This window comes from Lissotriton vulgaris, chromosome 6 (genome assembly GCF_964263255.1).
Source record: "Lissotriton vulgaris chromosome 6, aLisVul1.2, whole genome shotgun sequence".
Lineage (NCBI taxonomy): Eukaryota > Metazoa > Chordata > Amphibia > Caudata > Salamandridae > Lissotriton > Lissotriton vulgaris.
In genome coordinates, this window is record NC_141694.1 from 1,122,356,172 (window position 1) to 1,122,380,272 (window position 24,101).

Here is a 24,101-nt window from a genome sequence, read left to right on the forward strand (position 1 = left end):
TAGGCAGGGCACACGCGACCTGTTATCCTTCGAGGTCGAGAGCTCGAAGTCTGTCCAGATGGGTAATAGCATACACCCTGACATGTTCACCAGAGGCAGATACAGTCCAGGAACTGCAGACACTTTAAATGAATAGCGCCTACCTTTTAGTAGCATGGAAAACACAATTCACATAATCACAAAGTGCCTGGAGGTCAGCAGCGAGCGCTACTCAAGAAATCTGAGCCGCCAGTCCCCGAATTACTCATTCTCTCATTTATTAACTCTTTCAGTCATAGTGAATCGTTCACCTAATCTCTGAAAGCGCCACTCAATTCACGGAATCCCGATCAGCCGCACACCACTCATTCAGCCATTCAACCTTTTCACTTAAGCACACACACAGTCACTCTAGACCATTAACACACACCTCCACTCACCCACACTCACTCACTCACTCACTCACAAGGCGACAGTCATGTTGTTTCAGCCAGTTATACTCCCCCGCTCTTCTTGATTTAATGTTACCGACTCATATTAAAAATACTTCTATCCTTAACTTTCAACAGTCTTTTTACAAATAAGGGCTTCGGGAAAAGGTCAAGGGGGTGGACTGCAAAAAGCAAACATGGCACCGTCGTTCTTGCTGCTGTTTTCATGACTCTTTAAGACTAGGGGTAGAAAGTAATGTGAACGAAATCACAAAATGTAGTCCAGGCGTAGTATTTGCTACTCTTAATTGATGGCTGTGTGGACTTGCATTTTCATCATTGTAGACTAGAGGAAACGACCTGATCTTGTAGCCTTTCAAACATGTTGTGTTGTTGGCGAACGGCATACTGACCCTTTTAATATAGTTAATTTTCTGTTGATATTGGGCCTGTGGTGGTAGGGTCTTCTAATCTGGAGCTTCACAGGTGATTCAATTCTTCTGCACTGTCAATCAGTGTGTACTAAGGAGAGCCAATGCTGCGAGGCATGCAGTAGTGGAGTATGGCTTTGAAGCCCCGCCCACTCTATGCCCATATTTTTAATTGGCTTTTTGTCTTTGCGTGCAGTCTGTTAATAGAAGTGTTTAATATGTATGCTGAGCTTAGCAGAAGACTGCTCATGATTCGCATCCAACCACCCACACAACCACAAACACAACACACAACCACACACACCACACACACAACCACACCCATACACAACCACACCCACACACAACCACACCCACACACAACCACACCCACCCACCCACACACACACACAACCACACACACACAACCACATAACCACACACAACCAGAAAACCACACACACACACAACCACACAACCACACACACACAACCACACACAACCACACGCAAAACCACACCGACAGTGCACACTTTCACCAGGCACACACACCACCAGCCATCAGTGCACAATTTCTACAGACATACACACCACCAGCCGTCAGTGCACACATCAATTCTTAGCGCATCCACAATTAACTATTGTAGCAATTGCAGTATGGCGCACTTTACTTTTAAACATATTCATCTAAAGCGGAGCATGCCACCATTGCTACAAAAATAAATAAACATTTTTTTAGCCTACAATTTATAGACTTTCGTTGCGATTGGTGTTGCAATATTTAGCAATGCCAATAGCTCAAACTTAATTAATGCGAGACCTATTGCATTGCAAATGCTTGTATTTAATAGTGTCCAGCATGTGAGAAGCATGTGCTAGAGCACACACTTGCAGACTTGACCCTAAAAAGGACCCCAAACCCCAACGAAGTACTCCTTCAATCATTCGGCTATCCACAGCAAACAAGCATAGATCAGCATCATTGAACAAAACCACTGGAAGGAGCACCAGAATGTAGATTACATCAATCTACAAAAGCAAAATAAACCTAATAATCACTGAAGCTACCTTGTGTGCAGATGTGCTTCTTGTGAAAGGGCAACATGCAATGACTCAGGGTGCAGTGAGCCAGTGGTTGAAGTGGGCTGACCCATTGTCCCATGCTTTATACTGTAGTTGAAGGTGATTGACACAACAGACCACTGGATGAAGCGAGGTGGCCGAAAGCCCCTTTATGTAAGTATATTATACATATAATTTTAGTAAAATCAAAAGGTCTTGCCTATCACCAGACCAAAAAAAAACATTTCTTGATCTAAACGTCAAAACTCCAAATTATTTTCAGAACAAAATACGATCTGTCCCGTCGCGCGGATAAGCTATGGATTTTGAAGGTCATAAAGTATATATTTGATCATATTCTTCCTGATTTTTTTTGCTGACCTGCCGGAAAAAGTTCAAGCGCTTTCATCAATAAGCTCTAGCGTTAACTTTGTTGGATTTACAAGTGTTCGCATTTCAGCAGGCGGTGTGACTTAACTGTGAACAGGAGTATTGTTAAGTAGCCAAGCGAGGTTGAAATGATCCAGACATGGCGTGATATTGGACAAGGGCTTTCATAGGACACTGAGAGCTAATGAGCAGAGCCTTGTTATGCCCTGGAACGGCTTCCCACTTCCCTATGAATAATCAGCAATTAGCAGGGCTTGAGTTCTGTTCTTAATCCCCCAGTCATGTAAAAATTCGGATCCTGTCTAAACATAATCGCACTATTGCTGTAGCAGTAGCTGTTTTGATGTGTAGGGCATCATACATTTTTCACTTTATATAAAAATTAAAATATGTTTGGGAATGGGGTGTGGAAATCTGTGCCTTTGGTTTTCAAAACTATGCAGGGGGAAAGGTGAGCAATCCCCGAAAATAGGAGGAACCGGCAGTGAAAATGTGAATTTATATTTATCTTTCAGTTGTTATGCAGGAAGTCCGAATGGAGTGATTGTGGTGAGAATGACTGAGGAAAAAAGTTTGCACTCCGAATAGGCCGTTACAGCAATCGAAAGGTAAAATGGCGGCCAATTTCAGTGATAAAAAAGGTTCTGCTAGGGGTTTAAATGATACCCTTTCATACCGCATTGAAAGTGCATTCAATAGCATAATAATTCACATGATGAAAGCGATAGTAGTGAGGTACAAGAAGTATCCACTGCTTAGTTTACTTACAATGGTGTCATTACGCCTCCTCACTTCAACTTAGCTTAAGGGAAAAGGCACCCTCAAAACATAGTTGGATAAACTGAACGGTTCACCTGACAGCTCAAAATATGCTGCAATCTAGGGGGGTCATTATGATAGCGGAAGGTCCGCCACTGTCAGCCGTGTTGTGGTGGGCCTTCCGACATCGGACCTCAATTTATCCCGCCATATTACAATGGTGGGGGGAGCAAGACTACGACCGTGGCGGATGCAAAGACCATCCGCCATGGAACCGCCAAAGGCAATTGTTAGGATTGCCTGGCGGACGGTCCAGATAGGCTAGAATGGTGGAGGCTCCTAGCAGGCACCATCAGCCTAATTAGAATGCTGGCTACAGCCAACGTTTCGATGGCGGCGAAACCGCCATGGAAAGGCTGTGGCTATTTGTTTTGGGGGCCATGGTGGCGGTCACATCCTAATTGGTAGTGGAGGACTGGTTGCATGTATGGCGGGTGGTCCTGATCATCACCACAATGGCGGGCGGACTGAAGTCCGCCGGCCATCATAATGATCCCCTAAGTCTGGTTCACAAAGGCATGTGTGCAGCTAAGCTGAAGTGAGGTGTACAAATACCTTCATTTGTGAGTGTGAGCTTGGGTAATGCTGAAAAAATATGAATTAACACTCGTAAAGGTTTTATCTGACATAAAGTATTACAATACTGTGGTGAACTTTTCTATGTGAGCCCTTGTACTCACCAGCAAGTGCTGTTGTTCATCCAGGGCGGGATGCTTATACCTAAGTAGGCATACACCCACTAACTTACTTGTTTGGGTTTCAGCGGTGGGCAGCACCAATCGGTGGTAGGTGGGTGTAGGTAGGGGGGCAGGAGGGAGGAGAACGTGGGGAGGCAGGTGTTAACAAATAAAATACAAGCTACCTCCTTGCCTCTACTCACCTCCGTAGTCTGAACAGGAAACACACCCAGGTTCCCAGTCAGCCAATCCCAACACTGCCATAGCAGCATTGTGATTGGTCTGAGCACCATGTTTCGGAATTCAGATGCTGAATGGGAGTCTGGGCATGTTCTCCACGCAGGCTGTAATGCAGCCTGCATGGAGAACATACGATGTGCGTCAGACTGTTTGGCCAAGCAGTCATTGCACACTTCGGAGGGTGCTACCACTCCTCCCCTGCCCCCTCACGCAAAGCTGAGGAAGTAGTATAAAATAAAATGATAACAACGCAAGTTATTATCATTTTATTTTCCCTGTATTTCCCTGCTAAAAATCAGTGGGGCGATGCTCCACCATAGCAGAGGTGCCGCTACTGTTGGGTTTGGTATTTACAACATTTAGCAAGCAAATGCCCACCCTAGTTGCATTAAAAAATCTAGAATTGTCAAGGATAGGAGCAGGGCCAATATCTATCAAAGCAGTTTTTAGACACAGAATAGGTAAAACCCTTTGATACATCAGACCCTAAATCTAGTTCCAGTATGGGTGTGGGTAGAGCACACCCTAAAAGTGGTGCAAGGGGTTTCTCCATGGAGAAAAATATATTGACCTTTCATAACCAAAGTATTTTGAAGTGAAAACACCTGTAAAATTTACACATGTGAAACTAGCCATGCATGGACATAGCTAAAAATCATAGCCTTCTAGAATTTCTCTCAGATTTCACTGTAAATGTAAAAAGAATCAGAAATGTACGCCAAAACAAGGTCTATGCTATTAGGAGTAAGTGTGTGATTTTTGTGATTCAGAACTCCTGAATGTAATGCCTACTTCTCCTTTAAGGTCCCTTGTTGCTAAACCATGATCTATAACAGGGTTTCTCAGGATTCCCGACAACTAGTTAGATTCATATGCAGGGGTGGGAACACAGGGTAGATTTTTGCTAAGGTTTTGTATTAGTGTTGAGTGGCTTAGGAAATATACAGCAATGCAGCGCACAGTGCAGCTTTGTGTTACTAGGCGCTAAATTGGTGGAGCATGGCATTTCTGAGCATCGGTCCATGTACTTTATTGCAAACCCAGATTTACAAAGATTTGTAAACCTGGGTTTGAGCAAAAATTGTGTGCCAACCTGACAGGAGAAATATCTTAATTTTTACGCTTCACTCTATCTTTCTATGTGTGCTACATTCAACAGCACACATAGAATGAGGAATATGCCACCAAAGATTGTCATTCTGCATGACAGTATCCCTTCCTGCACAAAACAATTGTTTTTCTGCAAGAAGCCATCCCTTCCTGCACAAAAACAATCCTGCCCGTAATGCAGGCACCGTTGCACCAAGCCGTTAGGCTGCCTGCGTTCGATCTATGCAGGCACAAGTGTACCAGTGCCCAGAGGAGCTCACTAGTGCCATATCTTGGTAAAATGGCGCTGTTCGGCTCCCTCCTGTCCATGTAAAGCAGCACAGCAATTTGCCATGCTGTGGTGCATTTCGTGAACTATCGGTAAATATGCCCACCTACTAAAGATATTCACTCACCTTCCCACAGCAATTTCAAAATCTGTGTGTTTCATTCCGTTTAGTTAAGTAATGTAAACTAGAATCTCTTCTTTAAAATAAAGCATATTAGGTGAAAAAAAGTTACATTTGTTCCTACACACTATTACCTTGCATACCACTTACCAATGGCAACATATAATTTTTTTTTATATAATTCAAAACAAGTAGTTTGTTGATGGCAGGCTTAAAAACATGTAGCTACTCTCTTTTTAAACTGCTCAGGGTAAGTGACCCTTGAGATGTCTAAACCACTGGGGGGCTTATTTATGAGCCCCTTGTGACACTTTTGCGCCGCTGTTGTATCACTTTTTGCGATGCAGCAGCGGCGTAAATAATGCGCCACGTTGTGCCATATTTGCAAAATGACACATGTAAGCAGATGCATCAATTTGAAACACCCTGTGGCACAATATATCTGCATCAGGTATAATGTATGAAGGGTGGGCGAAAGCCCAGCAAGAAAGCCTCGAAGGAGTGGGTCAGCGCCACTTCTAGAACACCACTGTGTTAAAACCTTACGCTGCCTCGTAGTAGGGGTAAGGGTGACCCAGTCCAATAGGTATAGGCCTCCCCCATGCATTGTTGGAGTTGCATCATGCTTACGACACACCTCTAGCAATGTGTGAGTTTTGCGCCGACAGATACGTCAAGATTCCTGACTCATCTGTCAATCCTTGCGACATGGAGCGCTGTACAGTAAATATAGCACACCCATGGTGTCGCAAGGAGGGTACAGTGAAAAGTATTGCACCACAGTGATGCAACACTATTCATAAATGAGGCCCTGGGTGTTTTATGAAGTAAATTCCCTCCTAACTACAAGGGTGACCAGGCTTTTATAACTTGGATAAAAAAATCCACTCCCTTTTCATTCCAATAGAACAGCATGGGTATGCGCTGAGTGTGGGAGCCGAGCGGATGTAGGATTAGTTTGTCAAGCTGAGCTATAGGTAACAGTTAGGGAGATGTAAGTGGTGTGTGACAGCATGAATGAGCTGTGTGAAACATCTGATCCACAAGTGGTTGAACAGTGCAGCATTCACTTTGTTGTGTATTCTTGAATTTTAAGTAGCTTATAGATGAGAAGCAGAAGCAACATGCTTCTTGAAACATGTCTATTTAAGAAACAAAAGCCTTGAAGTGGTCTTTCTCTGGATGTGTTCCTAGAGTACAAAATTTCATTCTGCGCACTATTATGACAATTTCATCCTAAGACACCTTCAAAAAACGAACTGAAGCCCCTACTATTTCAATATCACCTCCAAATGTGAATTGTGCTTGCTTACCACCATGAAACTTAATGCTAAACTCTATTGTTACTTATTTCCCATATGATACATTTCATTACCTGTTTATTAAAGTTTGTTACAGGCACTTTGTAACTTAGTCAAGTGAAGTGATTTTATTCATGTACAATGACTTAAATCATTACATAATAAAACATACACAAGGTGTTGTTAAGATCAATGGAAGCAGTGTAAAATCAAAGTTTCTTTGGAAATCATTGGGAATGCATGCAAGCAGAGAGAATCAGCATGATTTACACAGTACTTATATCTTTTTTAAAATGTGTAACTCTCTGATGCTCGTTCGTTCATTTTATAAATATTTATTCGGCTTAAACCCCATTAAAGAATACTGTAATAATACAAATATCAATAAAAACAGCCATAAAAGTACAGTAATATACAGATAATAATAAACACATTCAATGGATCAATTACGGCAGTATCCAATTATAGCATACAATATGTGGGCGTACAGAAATAAAACAAGCACCATTAAAAACATTCAGTAGGTCAAATACAGCAGCACGGGCTTCCCAGCGCTATGGAGCAGGAGTGAGCATGGACTGGGGCTCAACCTGGGAAAAGCCAGGTCTTCAGTTTCTTTCTGAAGGCCAACTCGTTCATGGTAAGTCTTAGATCTGTAAGCACAGAGTTCCAAAGTTTCTGCACTATATGCAAAAATGAACTTTCTCCCCATCTGGCTCTTCTAACCCTGGTGGTTTTGGACAGGTGTTCTGTTCAAATGACATCATACAATCAGTGGGCAAACACTTGAAAGCATCACAAAGAGAGCTATTGATCATATAGCTTCCTAATGTAAAGTACTTCTCTAGTAAAATTTATAGCAGCTAGGCAAACTTCTTGGGTTTCCAAGTTGGATAAAAGTCTATCACCTTCAAGATGTGAGTTAAAAGAGCAAAAGCACCAAATAGGGATTAAAAACGTTCTCCTCACAGATTTATAAAGTGCACAAACAAGTAAAAAGTGCAAGGTGCTTTTTTAACTCGAGGTACCATCGGACGGGCAGGGTGGAAGGTTCTCTTGCCACCCGCTTTGGACTGGAAATGCAACAAAAAAGTGTACAGTACCCAACCGTATCCTTGTCAAATAAAATCTGTATTGAATATTTTCTATAAAACTAAAATAGAATTTCACCTCCGAATTAAAAATTACGTGTTCTAAATTTGTAGAAATTTTGCGTGTGCGTTTGTCCAGGGCCTGTTCCTAGTAGGCAGTTTTAACTAATGTTTATGCTGCACATGGTTTTGATTTGGTCCTCGAAAAACCCTTCTAAGCTCCAGCTGCCTAAAACTGTGGCATATATATGCAGGGCAGATATGGCAATGTTCTCCAGAGTCAAACAATCCCGAAGGATGAGCCTAGAGAATCCTAATTCTGGTGTATTCTACACTTTTATCCAGAGAAGTAACGGAGCCAAAACCACAAAATCTTCCAGAAATTGTAGGCTCACCTCCAAATGACAAAAAAAGGTCGAAGTTCCCTGAGGTACCATCAATAGTCTCCGAAGAAAACCATTTTCTAAGGTTTGAAGTCTTGAGAAGCCAAGGTACCCCCACACTTCTGCCCTATATGAAGCAATGGAAAGATACTTTGCATTAAAAAGCACTATCATTTCTTTTACAGGTCTATGACCAATTCTATTGCAAATTGGACAACTAAGTAAATGGCTCGATTGGTTTGTTGAGCCTTTAAGATTGGCAGTGGGTTGCTCAGCACGTTTCTACTTCAGCTTTCACAGGGCAACTTAATCGTAGGAGGCGACTTTAACACAACATTGGATGACACTCTAGACCAAACACCCCCTCGACAACATCACCGGACACACGCTCCTCTGGTGGATTTCCTAGATACCATAGGCCTGGTAGATATCTCTATCTTGTTCTCATCCTTCTCCCTTTCCCCCTTTATTCCTTTCTCTTTCTTTCTCTGGGTTAATGTCTGTTGATGAAAATAAGCCTGAGATCCCAAAACTGAGACCTGGTGCTCATTGGAACGCTGTGAGTTGTGCAGCAGCACTACAACTAGAGGGATCACTGACTAAATATCGACAGACACAATATAGACTACCCAAAATATCGACAGACAAAATATCGAATTCCTATCTACGAACAGGTAAGTACCAAAATATTGAGTCCAAAATATCGTTTATATATATATATATAGATATATATACATTGTAAAAATATCGAATTTGTAAAAAATAATGTAAAATTAAAAGATTATTACTAATAAATAGCTAAAATATACTTAAAAATACTTACATTGGGGAGGAGCCAAGATGGCGGACGGACAGGACGTGTGAGCTCCCGGCTCCGCAACCCGTCTGCTGTTTTAACGAAATCCTGATCTTTATTCTCGCCTATGACGCGAGCAAATGGAGCCACGAGCGCGTTGATGCTAACCGCGTTCCCTCGAGGTCCCCGCCGGCTGTTTTGATCGAGGATTCGCAGAGTTTGCCGACTTCCGACTCTGCCCCCGGACTCTGCCCCGATCACCGCCGCAGGACACCGCTGGTTACGTACGGTGAGACAAGCTGGGGCAGGGCCGGCGTTTAGAGTAACGTTGCCGGCTGCGGAGGTGGGCAGCTTGGTGAAACTCCCTTTAGCGACAGAGCGGATACTTGTGTGGTGGGGGCCGGGCAGGCGACACTTCCTTTGTTGTGCGGCCAGCGGTCTGAGCGGCCTCCATCTTAGAGCGCCTCCTCCGCCGCGTACCACCCGCATGGACAGACAGCTGGGGGCTCTCACACCGCGCGAGCCCCGTATTACGAGCCGTATTTCCCTTGGTGGCTCTGACTGCTGTTCCTTCGTGCTATGGAGTCGCCCCCCCCTCTCCGATGTGGGCTAACTGCAGGGATGGTGATGGCGCCGGTCTACCTCGCCGAAAAGGCGGATGCTCCCATACCCCCAATACTTGCTGCCGTGCCTATTGTCGAGATGGAGGGTGCCCTGGTGGCGCCGCTGCACACTGCTACCAGGCCGATGCTGGGAAAAGACCTGAACTATGGCGACATCCTTATAGCCCTTGCAGACCTAAAGGCGACATGGCGACGAAACGCTCGAGAGCTGGAGCGGAAGATTGAAGAAGCTGTGCCTTCCAGGGAACGACTGCTGCTGCCTTGCCCCCCACTACTTCCCATTCCTCTCGTGGCGGATACAATGTGGCGACAGGAAAATACTGTGGAGCATTCTGTCCCTGGCTACAGTGTCGAGTGTTCTCTTAATGACGGAACTGCAGTTACAAAGTTTCCTTCCATTCTGAACGCTGAGACTTTGCCTCTGCAAGTGTTGCCACAGCTTTTTCAACATTGCTGGAGTGTGTGCCGTTCTGTGGGAAAAAGTATGTTCGTCATTTTGGACATGGTGATGGTCGGTGATTGGGAACACTCGCTTCCTCTTCCACTGCTTCTTCTATGCCGAGAGCGGCCATCTTGCTCCTTTGTTCTGCCTGCAGTGCACTCCCAGCGGTGGCCATGCTTGGAAAGGTTTCAACGTTCAGGCCAGGGCTGATGTTGTCCCCCTCGATGATCTTGCCTGATCGCCTGGCCGTGACCCGGACTAGAATATTTGCCGATGTATTTGGTGTGTTGCATACGTGTAATTCACTATTTTAGACTGCAATTGCTATTACTTGCCATTTTGGGTCACACATGATGTATCTGATTTTTGTTCCTTCCTAACGAAGGGGGTGTACGTGCGGACTGGGGGCCTGGGGATCACTATTGTTGTTGGTGGTCTCGAACTTTGTTTTTGTTTGGCTGGGGGGGAATCGGGTTGGAACGCTATCTTGATTTACGCTGGGGCTCAATGCGGAATATCCCTCCTCATTAGTGGCAATGACTTTTGTGTTCGCTCTGATATGGTCGATGGGTTGTAGGTCTTGGGCGGGTAGTGGAAACCGGGACTCGGAAATTATGGCCCTCCTCCGGGGTTAGGTGTTTCGTGGGAGTTTTAGATTAGATTTCTCTTTTCTTGCTCCCTATATCTAAGGTGATGTTATATCTTTCTTTTCTTTCATTTTCTTATTTCTTATTCTATATTTCGGGTTTATGGGGCGACAGACGCGCTGCAGGGGGGGGGTAGGCCGTAGCCTTCGCATGCATGTAGGGTGGGGGTTGGGGGATGGATTTTCGTTTCCTTTCTGTTCCTATGGTGCCTTGTTTTTTCTCCTTAATTTATTCCTTCTTTCTTCTCTTTTGGGTCCGTGTCGATGTTGTGGCGGGCGGGTGGCGGTGGATAACTGTTAGGACCTTGGGTCTCATATCCTTGTTGTATACTTTCTTGCTGCCAGGCCGCCTGGGATTTTGTCCTCTAAGTTGTTGGGCTGTGTGTGCCTATGTCGCTATTACTATATCAAGTCCACATGGACCCTATTCTTTCTTTTGGCTTATTTTTCCCTTTTATATTGAAACAAAATAGTTGGACTTTACTAGTTGCTATGAAAACTTTAAAAATTAACCTTCATTGATCCTGAGGCGTGTAAGCACACGATCTACAGTGTAACTGCTGACTGCTTGCTAATTGTTATTGCTGTGCTGCTGCGCCACCGTATTGCATGCACCTGTGCTCAACAGTATTTGTGGCCGGCCTGAGGGTTGTGGGCCACTATTTGTACTTTTCTGGACGCACTAATAAAGGTTTTCAAAAATTAAAAAAAAAAAAAAAATACTTACATTACCTTAAAATTATTAAATAATTAATTTAACTAATAAAAAAAAAATACAATCATATCTGTTAAAACATATATATATATATATAAACATAATATTAATAAAAAAGACACAATATTATTACCATAGGATTACGTAGGGGTAAAAATTACTATTTCCACTCCAGAGAGTGCAACAGTAGGAAAAGCGTTGGATAGCATACGGGTAAATTTTAATATCCCCACTCTAATGAAAATAAATTAATATAAATCACATAATTATAACTTAATCAATTAAAACATTTTAATTACCAATTAAGAATTAATTAATTACCAATAAAAAACTTAATTAGCAATTTATTCTAAATAAATACCAATTAATTAATTAACATGTTTAATTAATTATATAAAATTACTTCCCACCCTATTCCCCATAAACCCACAACCCGCTACTAAAAATAAAATAATATTATTCACATAATTATCAATTAATCAATTAATAAAAATTCATTATCAATTAACAATTAATTAATTACCAATTAAAAATTAATTGACAATGTATTCAAAATAAATACCAATTAATTAATTAACATGTTTAATTAATTATATTAAATTACTTCCCACCCTATTCCCCTATAAACCCACAACCCGCTACTAAAAATAAAATAATATTCACATAATTATCAATTAATCAATTAATAAAAATTAATTATCTATTAACAATTAATTAATTACCATTTAAAAATGAATTGACAATTTATTCAAAATTAATACCAATTAATTATTTAACATGTTTAATTAATTATAATTAAATTACTTCCCACCCTATTCCCCTATAAACCCACAACCCACTACTAAAAATAAAATAATATTATTCACATAATTATCAATTAATCAATTAATAAAAATTAATTACCAAATAAAAATCTATTAACAATTAATTAATTACCAAATAAAAATTAATTGACAATTTATTCAAAATAAATACCAATTAATTAATTAAAAGGTTTAATTAATTATAATTAAATTACTTCCCACCCTATTCCCCTATAAACCCACAACCCACTTCTAAAAATAAAATATTATTATTCACATAATTATCAATTAATCACTTAACAAAATGAATTATCAATTAACAATTAATTAATTACCAATTAAAAAATAATTTACAATATATTCAAAATAAATACCAATTAATTAATTAACATATTTAATTAATTATAATTAAATTACTTCCCACCCTATTCCCCTATAAACCCGCAACCCCCTACAGAATTAAATTAGGCAAAAATTAAATAACATAAAATGAATTACTTACAATAAATTACAAATAAATATACACTTTTCACACATAAACTAACATATAAAACACTTTAAAAAATTCGATATTATTAAAAAGTCAATATTTTTAATCACCTATATTATGTACTTCGATATTTTGACTTTCTATATTTTTAAATTCGATATTGCAGTACTTACCTTCAAAACGATATTTTGGATGTCTAGATTCTGTCCAGTCGATATTTTGTCCATTCTATATTTTGGACTCGATATTTAGGTTACTCGATATTTTGGAATCGATATTTAGACCATTTACCCAACTAGAGACCACACAGGCACTGCTTAAGGTAGACGTACAGTGGGGGCCTGAGCGCCCAATTCATTTATTAGCAGGGTCAACTGGCTGCGGCTTGTGCAGCTATGGATAAAGGGATGTGCATGGGGCATTCCTCTTGGAGAGGGGGCTGTGCAGTGATGTGTCCACATGGACACTACATTCCTCCCAAAAGGCAATGAGAGGTGAAAGAGTCCAGCACGAACATCAAATTAAACTCTGTAAGTCTATCAGTCACTAAGTCAATCAGGACAGTAGAGGATACCAAACTAACAATTTTGATTGCAAAAGGATTACGTCATTTGAATTTATAGTGTAATGGATACCAACCCCACCAACTGATTTCACTGGCATAAAATAAGCACACAGCATAACCACATGTCATTAAAAACACAAGTAATAAAATGTAAAACAATAGATGTGTGCATGTATTAGTATCCATTTCCAGAGTTTCAAAAAGATTGAAGGATGCACGTCACTCGCTACCTATGACATACAGAGCAGTGCCCCTAAACAATTCTTCTACAGAAACAAACGTCTTCTGCTTGATCCAACGATATGTGAAAATACTGTTGCTAGCTGATCAATAGTCATTATATGCCCACGCCATCATCCTAGACTCAGTGGTTAGTTTGTAAAAATATAAGTGCCAGGGCTCTCATCAGGAGGCAGCTTGCACCAGCCCATTTTTCCTGCTAGCGCCACCTAAAACAGAACCATCTACTAACAATGAAACCCTACATGTAGGGAGAGGATGTGGTGTAACAGCTAAAGATACCAGCATTGGTGCTGGAGAACCAGGTTCCATTCTCAGCGTCAGCTCAACAGCCTGTGATTCTGGACAAATCACTTATTCTCCCCGTGCCTACCATAAATGATGAATGTATCCTTCACTGGTGCTCATGAAAAGCACCGGTGTTAATTAGGTGCAGTGCTGAGCACTGGAAACCACCGGCCCAAATTAGGCACTCTCTAGACTGCTGTGTGTAGGGTTGAATGACTTACGCTGCGCACCAGACTATTACAAAAACCTTGAGGTGGAGCTATACCACTATAAAACAGGCAACATCAATGGTAATCTAGGTGCAGCGGTGCGTTCACTGACCACACAGAGTAAGTTCTGGACTACATTGCTCCTCTTAATGGCAGGGCAGCTACTCTGGATCATATTATGGGGTGCTGGGCATAGAAAGGGGTTCGGAGTCCAAGACTCTGAGAAATACTATGTGGCCAATTAGTTGCAATAGCCTACTCGATGGTTGGAAAATTCCTCCCTGTCTAAAATTACACGATCTCAGATGGAACTTGCATCTGGGAAACCATGGGCCTGATTCACAAATGTAAACTTACACTTTTGTGCAAGTGTACTCATTTTTGCAATTCACAAAGGAATTTTACGAATGGTATCTTTACGACTGCAGAGGCTCTGCACTTGTGCCAGAGTCTACATACATAAAAAGATAGGCAATCGTAAAGATACTACTCGTGAAATTCCTTTGTGAATAGCAAAAAATCTTAAAATAAAAAGCCAATAGATTACCTTATTTTTAAGCGAGTCGTGATACTTCTCGTCTAGTACTGGGGAGTCTGGGCACCTGTATAAGAAAAATTGCAACTTCTTCCCTCTGGGCAGAATTTCTAGTATAGAAATAATTTTTGACCATCCCCTTTCTATATGGTTAGACAAATCTCATATCATAGGAGAATTCCTCATCTAGCACCATCTCACCCCAATCAAGTTCTCTACCCCGCCTCTGTCCTGTAGAGCACCTCGATGTGCAACTGATCTATCACTAGGCCTATTATGGCCTCCTGTATGGTTAGGTAAAGGTTGGCTAGGTGGTAGAGTGAAAACAGGGGGGGGGTCCAACGAGAGACCTGTTGAAACGCTCGAGGGTCAGAAATCCTACCAGCTTCTGATACCGTGCCCTGACGGACGGAGTATCCCTGTCTCCCTGTGTGCCTGCCACCCGCTGCCGCACTCCTTCCATCCTTGTGCGGTCGCTGTGTGGTGAGCGGGCCAGGGGACTGCAATTCCCAGCATTACGGGCGGCCGGAAGCCGCGCATTACACAAACGCGCCAGGAGGCGTATAAATTCCTGCCTCATCCCTGCCTCGCGGGACGCCAGGCGAAGCCCGGGCAAAGCGCGGGCCGTCTACGGCCGAACAAGACTGGGCTGGGCCATTTCCCTAAAACCCTTATTATCGTGGTAAGAAGTCTCATTTATTAAATCTGCAAACCATCATTTCTGACTTCTATTGATTATGGCCCGCAATCTTGCAAAGGGGGGGAAACGTGGTACTACTGCATTTGGGGGAAGTCTAAATGGGACATTGCATGATTTTTTTATCAGAGCTGTTGGGGTCATTGACAGTGAGATAGCACTCAAGGAAAAACGCTTATCGCATGAACTCACAGGTGCTAAACGTTCCTCGTTAGGCGATTTGAAAAACGCTGTCACACCAGGACATGACGAACCAAGGAGACTAGTTACGCCTAGCCCCGATGACCAGAAAGGACTACAACACAAAGATAACTCAACAGACTGGGATGTTGATACATTGCCCCTGAACATTTCCTCATGTAGCAGTTTATCATCAGAGGGCTTCCACCCCATTGTGGCCAGGAAAAGTGTACAGGCCGCTGATTTACAAATTAAAGTACCTATATGCACCAAGCTAGCGGGCAAAAGAAAGAGGGGAGTGGGTGACCATTTGGGCAGGAAATCTAAAATCTCCAAACTGTCTGGCAGACCATGCATACCTACCTCTAAAAAAGCTACCACAATATCTAACAAACAAGTAAGACAACTAAAAGGACCGACAGTATCTGAAACCCTGGGCCCACAGCCACAAAACGGTGCACTTACACTGGGGGGAAGAGCTAGAAATGACTTTTTCCAATATGACTCACTTGCTAAGATCCTTTATACTTCCCTTGTTAGAAAGACTAAGGGTTATTAATGGTAAACTTGACACCCTAACTGAAGAACACACGCAAGTTGGATACAATAACACCCATAGATCCTAATAAGGTTAGCGTGCCTGAGCATAATAATACTTTAGTATCCAAAGCCATGCCAGCCATTCGCCCAGTTTCAAAGGTTGTACCAAAAGATCCAGGCCAATTGCAGAAATCTGCTGAAAGTAAATCCACTAAAAAAAGCACTCAAAATACACCATTATTGAAACCAAGTGAGAATAAGAGGACAGGAGATGGATATGTCTATACAGAAGATCATGTCCCTTTGCCTATAATTAATCTACCGCCTGAATCTTCACCGTTGGTATTAATTCTTGGGAATGTTCCAACATTGAATAAGGGAACAAGGGAGAATCATGGTCAACTGAAAAATAAAGTGGCCCATTGGATTGCAAATAATACTTCTGAGGGCAACAAGATATGGCAAAATATTATAATGGCCCGAAGGGTGGCTTGGTTGGGCAGGACACGTAAAGATAAAACAGGGGACTGTATTATAATCAATTTTAAGAGCCCTGAACCTGTAGCTAGAATACTTAGTGAGGTCATGTTTAACGCAGGGTCAAGGAGACAGGGTATTGAGATTCTGCCCCCAGAGTATTTCTACAGGGACCTGAATAGATCTAGACCCAATAGAGGTAATGGGTGGGGATACAATAGGACTTTCCACCCACAAGTTCGACAGGGATGGGGATATATCCGTAATAATTATTCATACCAGACACAGCGGGGAAATGAGGGCCATTCCCCAATTTTCGGAGGATTAAATAGGTTTGCAATACTTTCGGGTCTCAATGACTGTGACTGACTGGGTGGTAATAAAAATAAAGTAACACAGACTCTCTTATATGTCCCGCAGACGGGGAAGTCTCCCACTTTGACCATACCCAACAACCAGGTAAACCAGTGTAATAAAACACCAATGGAAGTGTTAATGGCCCCAAATTTTAGCATGGAGGATACTATCACTATTACTGCAAACATATCAATGGATAATACATTTAGGACTATGCCCACTGTGGGGGACAGCAAGGGCACAGTATTGATGACCCAGGAAAATAAAGTGGGCAAAATTGAGAATGATGTAGCAAGGAGGGGTCTAATGCCAGATTTACAGTGGGGGTGCATTATAATTGATAAAACATGGTCATAACAAAATTGCCAGAGACAACAGGGGATTGTTTCCTGGAATGTATGTGGACTAGAGAGTAAAGTGCATAATACCATCTGGGGGGAGTTTGTGCAAAATGTTGACATTTTATGTATCCAGGAAAGTTGGCTCATAATTGAAAAACATCTTGATGGTTTTAAAACATTCCATATCCCCGCAGTTCGTTCTTTGCATGGTAGGTACAAAGGAGGTATGTGTATTTAGATTTCTAACCTGTTGAAGGTTATTAAGATTGCCAGTAGAAACTGTTCTCATTTTTTCCAACTGGTATCTGTACCCTTAAACCACAGTGTAGAGTTAGTAATAGTTAATTTGTATAATAATATTAACCCCTTCCAGGCTCATGACGAGCTCAGCTCGTCATGAGGCAAAGTTGAGCTGCACTCATGACCACACCCGTTTCCATTGACCTTCAGCACAGGAGGGGAAACCCTCAAGCAGCGATGGTGTTAAGAACACTGACTTTGCAGAAGTTTTACAGAAACTGCAGGTGGAACTAAGTGGCCAAAACCTGTTGAAAGGGGAAAACACTATATTGATATGGGTTGGGGACTTCAACATTAAAATATGTGATCGGGAAACATGTGGGTTCCAGGAATATGGGACAGGAGAGAATGTGGGTGGAAGTCATTTTATGCACACGGATAAAGGGGAGTTAATAAATAGTATAACGGCCAACTATGACTTTGGTTTTGCTAACATGCTGTGTTCTCCTTAAGTTGATTTTAGCCCCACTTTTTTAGCTAGGGGGCTTCAATCTGTCATTGACTTCATCATTGTACCGAACAGATTTTCTAACTGTGTGGAGGACTTTGAGATTCCCATAATTGGGTTAAGTGACCATCTTCCCCTGAGTGTGTCTATAAGCACCTCTGAGTTTAATAGTGTCACTACGATTGAGTCCTTGACCTGGACACAAGATATTTCAATAGCGGGGGAGGAGCCAAGATGGCGGTGGAGACGGACGTGTAGTCTCCCGGCTCCGCGAGCCTTTGTCTCCCGCAGACATATTCTGTCTTCTATCTTGAAATTTCGCGGCTGCGGGAGAACGGCGAAAGTGCGCTGAGGCTGTTGCCGTTTCTCCGAGGACCCTGCCAGCCTTCCAACCGGAGATATTGCCGGTTTACTTTGGCGGCCGCTCCTGGACCTGGAGCCGAGACCCGGGCTGCTCCGCTAAGATGGCGCGTGCTGGAGCTCCGTGAACTGATCGAGCTGGGGCGAGGCTGGCGATCTACCTCACAGCACGCGACGTGACGATATTCAATGGCCCCTTTCGTGAGGTTTTCTTCCGGCTGCTGGTAATTAGCCCTGCTGCTTTGCTGTGGGGGGAGCTCAGGTGAGACACGCCGTGCTTTCCCCATATTGGAGTACGGTCGCCAGCGAAGCCTGCCTCTGATTTGCCCCCGCCCTGGGTTGACCAGGGGGGGACTCGTCTTGCTGATCACTCGCTGCCAGCTGCTTGAAATGTACCGGTGGCCTGAGACCCTGCTCTGCTTCGCGGACCTTGCTTGTGCATCCCCGTGATTTCCCGGTGGGGTGACAAGAATGGATGGCGCCATTGAGGTGAGGGTGGGTTATACTACGGCCCAGGACTGTGACACCAGGTGGGCTCCTGATCAGCATGCTGGAGGGCAAGCCGCGCATCAAACTGCGGACGGGGCGGAACAATCGCCTGAACTAACTTGCGGCTCTGTTTTACTAGCGCTTGCCGACTTGAGGGCTGCGTGGTGTGAAAGCTCTTTTTGCTGGGCAGGAAGCTCGATGAAGCGGTACTTTCAGCTGCGCTTATCACACCGACTTATTCCCCTCGCTGTGCTGATCTGCCTTCACTGTGCTCTGATTGTGCTACATTGTTGCCGCCTGAGTGCATGGAGGAAGTTTCTTTTGGCGACGCTACAGTGTTTCCCTCCTTGTTTGAAACCAAGACCTCATCCGTGGCAATGCAACCTTTGTTTACTGCACCGTCGGCGCAGCAACTGGCTTTCCTGGCGATTTCTGCTCCACATGCCCCGCTATTATTGAATCATAATTTGCGATGCCTGTCTGCCCTGAAAATGATATTTCCTTGGGACAGCGGAACTGATTGTGCTTGGCGGAGTCCATTTGGCTCTTGGGTATCTCGATTCTGCCGAAGGTGGCCATCTTGTTCCTTTGTTCTAACTGCGGCGGGCTCTTGCCGGGAGCCATGGTTGGGTGGACGTTTACGATCTGGCCAGGGCTAGGGGTTTCCATGTTCTAACTTGTGCTGGACTGACTGGTGGGGTCTCGGACTGGGGCGCTTCCTCAACACGTATTGATGTGATGACCCTTCACATCCCATTTTGTGATAGCTGCTTATTGTGATGACTTCATGTATGGGGTGGAAGAGTACAATTTTGGCTGGGGAGTTCGGGAGACTTTGGATTTGGCCCTCCTCCGGTAATAATAGGTTTTTCCTTTTCTTTTCTCCCTTTCTTTATTACTATATTTCGGGTTCCTTAATGGGCGACAGGCACACTGCTGTGGGGGGATAGGCCGTAGCCTCTGCATGCGTGTAGGGTGGGGGGGTTGGGGGATGGGATTTTAGTTACTGTTTTAGTTCTATGGGCCTTGTTTTTCTTCTCATTCTTGTGTCTTTTTCTTTACTTGTTTCTATCTTGAGTCTGTGCTTGGGATTGGTGGTGGGCGGGCGACCGGGGACGCGGTGCTTAACGATTGGCTTCACTATCCTGATACGTATATTCTTGTTCTGCCATGTTGCCTGGGGGGTTTCGGCTTCTGCTGTTGTTGACTTTCGCGTAACTAAGTTGCCTGCTTATGTTCAGAAGTGATTACACGGACTCTGCTCTCCTTGCTTACTATTTTACAAAATGATAAACTTAATATTTGGGACAAAATTTTAAAATTAACCTTCAATGCTCCTGAGACACGGTACCACAGCTTTATCCGTTGTGATTTTAATTGCTTGCTACGCTGTATTGATGAGCTACTGTGTCGCCGTATTGTTTGCATTCGTGCTTCATATGGTATCGTGGCCGGCCTGATGGTTGTAGGCCCGTATTTGTTTTTCTTATATTGCACAATAAAGGTTTCCCAAAAATAAAAAAAAAATAAAAAGATATTTCAATAGCACGCCAAAACGGACTGGCATTGAAATGGAGTATTGCGGACCCAGATAAAAAGTCAAAAGAAATTGTAACTAAGGCTTTTAGACACATTATAGCATGTCTAGATGAGGATTCCTCAAATGACCAGATTCTGGAGGCTTTTAGTAATATTACAAGCATTATCCAGGAAACTTTAACTAGGCCACATAGTAATAAGACTACTAAAGGGATGGCATGGTTTGATTCTCAGTGCACCAAGGCGTATACTGCCCTTAAGGTTGCCCTAAGTAATAAACCAAGGGAACATGATGTAATAAGAAAATGTAGGAAAACATACAACCAGGTAAGACGCCAAAGAAAGAAGGAAATTAAAGATCTAGCATGGCAGAACTTGCTGAGGGCCTCACAGTGTAGAGACTCCAGATTGTTTTGGCAGACAGTTAATGCACCTTTTTTACTGCAAAGGAGGCAGCAAAGATAGAAATTGCCATAGACGAAAGAACTTGGATCGATTTCTTCTCCAAAGTCTATTCAAATACACAAGAGGTCCTCACGGATGAGGACGGGATAAAGGGTATCCCTCATCAGAGGGTGGCCACGAACCGATAGCCATGGAGATTTCCCTTGAGGAAGTACGGTTAGCATTAAATGCCAGTAAAAATAACAAAGCCCCGGGACCAGATGGGATCCCTAATGACATTTATAAAATGAATGCTGACCTATGGGCCCCACTTTGCACACGGGTCTTTGAGGCCTGTTGTGCAAAACTTTTCATTAGTACATGGTCAGAATCGGTCATAATACTAATCTACAAAAAGGGGGACAGCGAGAGCCCATCTAATTATAGACCCATATCTCTTTTAGACTCCCTTATGAAAATGGTAGGGAGAGTGGACTTAAATAAAATGCAAATATGGGCGGAGGAGCATGGCATATTAAGCCCTGTACGGTATGGCTTCCGGGAAGGGATGGGTACCGTTGAGCAGGTCCTAAACTTTGTATTGCTACAAGCAAAATATACTCGAGCCAAAGAGGGATGTCTATACGCAATTTTTGTCGACCTCTCTGCCGCCTTTGATTGCATACAAAACTGTGGCAAATATTGTAGGAGATGAATGTTGACCCTGCCTTAGTACTTTTTCTTCAGCAGCTCTATTCAGGGGCAACTGCTAAAGTAAGATATGGGCTGAGGGGGGAGTGCACGGGGCCGTTCAGAATAGAAAAGGGTGTAAGACAAGGATGCGTGTTGGCACCATTCCTTTTCTCCCTCTATACAAATAATCTTGAGGCTGAATTGAGGGCCAGTAAAATCGACTCCCAAGGTACGGCAATAAGCAGATTGTCTCACTCTTGTATGCGGACGACGCAGTATTGATGTCAAAAACGAAGGTGAGCGCTCAGAAGGCTCTTACAAAATATGTAGAATTTATGGAGGACAGGGGACTAAAAATTAACGCGAAGAAATCGTATGTGATGTGTTGTGGTAAAGGTCGGGCTACCTGTAAACATCTTAAAGTGCAAGGACTAGAAATTGAACATACCAAAACCTTCCCATATTTGGGGGTTTTAATTGATGGTCCAGGCACCTGGGGGCCTGAGGTTAAGAATAGGACCCTATCCTTTATACGATCTATAGCGGCGTTGAAGAACTTTTCCATCAAATTAGTTAAAAGACCCCCTGAAATCATGTTAAATATTTATGTGGCCTAATGCAGAAGCATTGCATTATATGGGGCAGGGATCTGGGGGTATCAGGATACATCACCCTTGCAAATAGTTGAAAATAATTTCTTTAGATACCTGCTAGCACTCCCAAAGGGCACGTCTGTTTTTAATTGTCATGCAGAATTAGGGATGGATCATATTACAGATCTGATAAAATTGCAACCTATTCTGCTTTGGCGCAGAGTATGGGCCACTGAAGCCCTTGGTCTGAATCAGGAGATTATCAAGGACGCCATGGGCCTAGATAATGCGAAGCGTATAATCTGGCTTGAGTATATCAGGAAAACATTATCCGATCTCCAGCGGCCTGAGTTATTCAGTAACCCGGACTTGATCCAGGATGTACCAAAAAAAGAACTAAAGAGGCTATGTATGGCTCATTTTGATTCATTAAGACGCTCTGGGGAGATAACAAAGAAAACGGTTACTGAACATCAACTGTCACTGATCTCCTACAAAATACAACCATACCTAACCTTGAGTACCCTGGGTTTTGAACGTTTCATCTTGACGAGATTTAGGTTTAACCTATTTCATCGGCTGGTCACATTCCCAACCAAAAACGACTGGTCTAGAACTTTAGCTCTCTGCCCCTGTGATAGCATGTCGCTGCAATCCACTTTTCATGTAGTGTTGTTTTGTAAACTATATGAGACGGAACGCAAAAGATGGATCAAACAGTACCTGAGGCAGGGTGCTTGGAGGCAATGTAGACCCGCGTATCTTAGCTTGCAGCAGCTGGAAAATGTCACTTGCACAATGGTTATGACAGGATTTTTTAAAAATGTTTTAAAAAAACTTAATTCAATGATTAGCTGAACCATAATGTTGATTTAATCCTATTTTAATACTAATGTTATTTATTTTTGTATGAAATGTAATGTTCTATATATATGTATTGCTGCTTTTATGATTTTATACTACAAAAATCGAATAAAGCTAATCTGAATCTGAATCTGAATCTGATCTTCTCGTCTAGTACTGGGGAGTTTGGGCACCTGTATAAGAAAAATTGCAACTTCTTCCCTCTGGGCAGAATTTCTAGTATAGAAATAATTTTTGACCATCCCCTTTCCATATGGTTAGACAAATCTCATATCATAGGATAATCCCTCATCTAGCACCATCTCACCTCTATCGAGTTCTCTCCCCCGCCTCTGTCCTGTAGAGCACCTCGATGTGCAACTGATCTATCACTAGGCCTATTATGGCCTCCTGTATAGTTAGGTAAAGGTTGGCTAGGTGGTAGAGTGAAAACAGGGGGGCCCACTGACTTTTAGCAACAACCTTTTTTACACAATCGCACAGCACCGGGGGGTGGGAAGTAGTGTCTCTCTGGGAATCAATGTATGTACTAGTCTCCAACTAGTGCCTTCACCAGGATAGCTGCATTTAGAACCTGATCTTAAATCACCCTACCCTCCAAGTCACCTACTACCTTTCTTAAGGATGCTACCTCCTCCTTAAGGACCTTGGATATACCCTTTAAGCTATAGAACAAAGACAAGCCTACATTGCTTGTGACATCCAAATCAGACTGGTCCCTCCCCTCTGCTCTATTCTCTGCAACTAAAAGAGCAGCATACTGTTACAGCATTCGACCCGATCCACCAGGTCTACCACCTGTGCACCTGAGGTCTGATCTAAGATATGGGAAAAAGCCTCTATTTTACTACCTCTACTGCTAGTACGTGTGCTATTGCGAGTGTGAGTACTCCTGTGCGATTTGCTCAACATCTGTGGGATACATTTATTGGTTTTCTTGGCAGGTGGAGAAGTAGGGACGGTCTATAATGGCGCTGGGAGTGGGACATCAAAAGTGGTAGATGGGAGGGGGGGAGGGTTTTGAGCAATAATTTGACATTCGGATAACAAAACATCAATCTTGTCCAAGGCATCTTTACAAATTATGCCGGAAAAGGAATTTTTAATAAGGGAATTACCATGGGCCCTGTCCTGGGCTTTCCTTTTACCCATTACTGGGCAGCAGCAACCACAACACTTGCTAAAATTGGGAGAAAAAAATAACA

General features: G+C 42.9%; 1 protein-coding gene across 2 annotated transcripts in view; it reads right to left on the reverse strand.

Annotated features, from left to right (window-relative positions):
- The window catches only part of FBLN7 (fibulin 7), a 711,714-nt gene that overhangs the window by 489,932 nt on the left and 197,681 nt on the right, over window positions 1–24,101 (reverse strand). The window lies entirely within an intron of this gene.